At 44.6% G+C, this 5,043-nt stretch overlaps 1 long non-coding RNA gene across 8 annotated transcripts; it reads left to right on the plus strand.

Moving 5' to 3' along the window:
* Window positions 1–416: 416 nt before the first annotated feature.
* LOC124679037 lies at window positions 417–3,667 on the plus strand. Of its 8 annotated transcripts, none has more exons than XR_006994770.1 (7): window positions 417–686; window positions 817–856; window positions 1,059–1,328; window positions 1,413–1,541; window positions 1,642–1,950; window positions 3,033–3,149; window positions 3,222–3,667. It is a non-coding gene; the product is annotated as an uncharacterized LOC124679037 (long non-coding RNA). The 8 variants fall into 8 exon arrangements; XR_006994772.1 differs by having other exon boundaries at window positions 3,352–3,667; XR_006994774.1 differs by having other exon boundaries at window positions 3,355–3,667.
* The last annotated feature ends 1,376 nt before the right edge of the window (window positions 3,668–5,043 follow it).

Below are 5,043 nucleotides of genomic sequence, written 5' to 3' on the forward strand. Positions count from 1 at the left end.
GACCTTGCTGGATGGTGGTGGGGTTTCCTGGAGAATTTACTGCCCACCGTTTTGTTTTCTCGGTCGGTTCGTGCCTAACCGCTTTCAGCCAATATTTTCTATCCTCCACGTAAAAAAAAATATCTCCTCCTCCCCATCCTTCCCAAGGTCGCCGCAGCGGAGCCTCCGCCAACTGCCACGCCATGGACGCACCCGTTTTTCCGGCGGCGACGTAGGCATCCGCGACGGCACGCTCGCCATCCTCGCCGGCGGGGACGAGGCCGTGGTGGCCTGGCTCGCGCCGCTCTTCTCGCATCTCGGCAGGCCTACATGGGCCCTCCCGGCAGCGGCCAGAGCAGCAAGATCGCCAACCAGATGGCTGTCGCCAGCGTGGTGGTCGGCTTCGGCGAGTCTCTACGCGGCAGTTCCTAGGCATGATCTCCAAGGGCGCGGCGGGGTCGCGCAGCCGCGACTTCGTGTTAGAGGCGCCGTGGGGTACATCATCAAGAACCTCGGCATGGCGCTGGAGATCGGGGACAGCCAAGAGGAGGTCAATGTGCGCCGTGAGGAGCAGCTCCGATGGAGCCCGGCCACCTCCATGTGCTCCATGTGGGAATTTCTTTCCGCCCCTTTCTATTCCAACTCATGTGAGAAGTCACAGGAATCCCAATCCCCTCAAGAATCTAATACTCCAAACTGAATCCAAGGTATTTTCCCCTTAGTTTGCTCTTTAGAGTAGAGTTCACAAAGGATTGGATCGAGTTTTATATCTGCAGTTGCTGTGATCCTCTGTTTTCTGTACTGAAACCATGCTTATGATGTCACTGCATTTTTAAGGTGTTGTGGCCGATTGAAGGGACCAATTTCACATCTGCTGGTATGTACGAGATGCATTTGCTTTTAGTAAACCAACACAATTAGCTCCTTTTAGCATTGCCCTTCAACATCTTTAGAAGGGCTGGTAGTGCAGGTCTGAAATTACTATTTGCAAATACCACTGATTTTTGCAGTATCTACATCTATTACAATTGTCTTCTTATTATTCTTTCTGTCTGTCATCTTCTCCGTTTCACTTTCAGCAGGCAACGAAGATGACGCCGACGTGTTGTTTCTGGTTCATTAGATTTCTTCATCTGTGCAGTTTTATATTGTACATCCTAGCTAGGCACAAGTAGTCCAAAAGGTTTGAAACATGATATTTCTCCTGCAAAATTTTGTGTTCGCTTTTCATGTTGATGCCAACAAATGATATTTAGGAACCATTTTATTCCTTTTGTAATGAAAGTGATTTAGAGGATAAAAATGCCAGGGATGCATTCTCACAGAAAGCACTGAATCGGCAGAAGTTGGTGAGTTCTTATTGTTTGTCTTCTATACTATATACCACTGGTTCTCAGAAGTGAGCGTTTTTTTTTTCATGTGGTCTGTTCCAGCATGGTAGAAACTGAAACTCTCAACTACATGGTGAAGCCAATAAGGGAATCCAGCTCAAGAGCGAGGCACAGAAATCTGAGAAAAGAGGCAAGAACCGATTTTGTGTGTTCTTAGCTCACATGCAAGAGGTATCAGATCCTGAATCTTGAAAGAACTGGCACAAGTTTTTATTTTTAGATGCTGAATTTGTCCATCACTTTGGTCTAACAATATTATTATAATGTTCAGATGCAGATTGTGCTCCTGGAAAGCCACCTCGATGATCGACGCGTTGGATGAAGCATTGGGTCGTAATCCTGCTCCAGATACTCTATAGAAAGAGAGCCACTCCTCAAAGTGACATTTTGTACATGATCAAGAATACATGAATAGTATATATATTCATTAGACGAAACTGAAGTTTTTTCAGCCCACTGATCAACTGAACCACTTGACACTATGCAGGAAACTATTTCAGCAAGCTCCTACATTGCTATCTTCACGCGGTGCTGCTACTTTTTCTTGCGCGCGTTGTGTGGCAGCTACTCTCTCTTTTGTGTATGTGCTGCAGCATATAGCTGCAAATGCTGTTCCCTCCCTCTAGCATATGTGTTGTTGTTTCTTCCTCTCTCACACACATGGCTGGTCTTGCTGCTCCTCTCTCCCTGATGTACATAAATTTGTGCATGCAAAACTGTTCGATCATATGTCTATGAAGCCTAAAAAAGTTCACCTGAGGCTTCTATTGCAGTTTATCAATGGTGATCCTGTTTATGCTGTTCTTTTGCTTGGTTCTCTGATTTATAAATACTTTTTGTTTCCATCTTTCTCCATTTAGTATGACACGAACTCTAAAAAAAATTGGTCTTCTCGATTGATTATTGGTAGGAAGGGTTTGAAGCAAAACAATGGACATGTAATGTTTAGGTCTTTTATAGCGCATGCTCCACTTTTGTGTTGTTTGCAATAGTGATAATAAGAACCCATTTATGATTGACTTTGCCTTCTCTTTTTTACAATATTTGCAACTGCTGTTTGGGGATTTGGGGAGTTGGTGGAGATAGTTAACGGTCTGGTCCTGGATCGCTGCATACTTGGATTTTGATAGCTTGAGATTAAATATTTTCTTATCTACTCTAATGTGAGGTGAAATTTAATGTGTGTAGTTTTTTTTTTGTTCATGCCAGCGTTTTTCACGCTGTAGCACCTTGGACAGAGAAGTAGTTGTTTTTTTGGTTCCCTGGAGATCTTATGTTTCTTGTGTAAATTGAATTAGTTCAATTGAATTTCTACCATATTTTTTTTGACATGATAACGACAATGTTTGCTAGACATCTTTCTGCATGTTTATAGACACATGACAAATTTATAGGGTGAAGTTCTACAATTATAGGAATTTTCTAGCAGAGAGATTCATGAGCCGTGCGGCATTTATCTTGGTGCTTATGTACTGATGTTTGAAGTTTACTTATGGTATTGGAAAGAGAAATACAATACTGCATTTTTCAAAGGAATGCTCATGTAGGTATCTATAGCAATGAATTAAGGGAATCTGTTTTTGTATTTTATTCATCAGAAGTGGGAGTCAGTTATGATGATAACATAAATCAATTCCTAAGTCCTAGCTATTCCTTTTCTAGGAATTTGAGAAGCTTTCTACATATTGGTGGTGAAATCCAGGCTGCTAGATTTCATCTCGGACATGGAATAGCTCCCAATGGAAGTTGCCGTAATAGAGGATGAGATTTAATTTTGAGGTATAGGTTCTGTTGATTTAATTCAAACTTTGCACACAGACTTGAAATCTTGCTTGCTACCATTTTTGACAGTGCCCGCATCAAGCCAAAGACATATTAGTCTTCACCATTTCGTTTGAGTAGAACAAAGTTCTTACCATATCAAGCTATGCTCTGTTTATATGGTATCCATGCCCCTGAAGAACTAGATCTTGATTTGCAGCAGATTCCCATCGCCGGGCATGCCAGAAGAATGAAGCTTCAATTTATTCATACTGGTTCATTATTTAGGTTGTGCAGATCCATTGTTAGGACACCACACGCTTGACCAACTTATCTGAATTGCTTCCCGCCTGTACCATGTTTAGTATCACCAATGTAACACTGTATTTCAATTCAGTTATACGCGCCTGTACCATGTTTAGTATCACCAATGTATCATCGTATTTCAATTCAATTCTACGTGTGTATGGTGATGCACCCAATGGATATGCTCATTTGTGATGAAAATACATCGATTATATGTCCTTTTACGTCTACTTCTTTTTTCCCTTTGATTGTTATTGTTCATGGACAGACCTGATCATATGATTTATGGACCAGGGAATGGCATTTCATTGCAGTGTCAGAAATAGTGTTCCTCAGCTGCTAACGTTTGTCTTGGTTTCCATATATAGATGTTCTACAGCGTGGTGTTAGGCTCTCTGGATAATGCAAATGATGTGTTGTCGTTGAAGTTTTAAGGAGTACGTCGTAAGTTTGAGCTCTTGAAGTTTTGTTCTGTAGAAATCAACAGCCAGTCGCTTTTGGAGCTACCATCTCTCTCAAGTCTCAAGGAAGTTGTACTCCCACGGCTGTGCTCTATTGTGCAGAGAGAACGGAACTGTGTTTAGTCAACTGAAGATAGAACTCAAAGTGCAACCATTTTCTCTCTCTAATTGAAAAGGACAAAATCCAAGCTAGCTGGACTAACTAGATAGCAGTAGTAGCACATACGAAAAATCGTTTTCAGTGACCCAAGAAAGAAGAACGTACCGATTACTCGATTAGTTGCATATCAGATTTGATGTGCTCCTGGGTACTCAAGGTCCGCCGGAAGTACTTTCCGCCGACCGGTTTCCTTCCTTCTCTCGGTGGCGCCTCCATTTTGCCCCTCCGTAATACGCCTGTTCGCACCGCCGCTGCCGGTGCTAAGGGCCGAGTGGCAAGACCTGAACCACCACCATGGCACCACGCCCTGACGACTGACGTAGGAGACGGCTCCGGCCACCCGCATCAGCCAACGCCAACCGCCGCCGTAGGAAAGGACTCCACCTTGAACCAACACGACGCCCTGGTGCAGGAGACGGCTCCGCCGCCCGCACCAGCCACCGCCAACCGCCGCCACAGGAGAGGACTCCGCCTGCGTCTGCTCCTGCTAGCACAACTGATGTCGGCCGAATTACCGCCATGGCACGGTGCAGGAAATGGCTCCGGCCAGCCACATCAGCCACCACAGACCGCCGCCGCAGGAGAGGACTCTGCTCGCGTCCGCGTTTGCTCCCGCAACTGCCCTGATATCAGAGCTCCGGTGTTCTCTCTTTCCTCTTTCTTCTTTTCATCGTTTCACTGAGATACTCCGGTGTACTTTTGAGTCCCTCTAAGGTACTCATAGGGGTAAGGTGCGTCTGTGCGTTCATAGGGGTGTTTGTACGTGCGTATTTGTGAACGTCTGCGTTGTACTGTGTTCTAAAAAAAAATTATGCAGGCAGAAGTAACCATGCAGGCCCGTCAGTCCTGCCTTTTATTCAAACCAATTGCCAAAGAGATCCAGTATTGCCTTGACTATCTCACCGTGCAAACATTTACTACCACCAAATATTACCGTCAACCCGCCACCAGATGGCGCGGCGTGCCGCCGCGTCCATCATTGCTA

This window comes from Lolium rigidum, chromosome 7, assembly GCF_022539505.1.
Source record: "Lolium rigidum isolate FL_2022 chromosome 7, APGP_CSIRO_Lrig_0.1, whole genome shotgun sequence".
NCBI classification, from domain to species: domain Eukaryota; kingdom Viridiplantae; phylum Streptophyta; class Magnoliopsida; order Poales; family Poaceae; genus Lolium; species Lolium rigidum.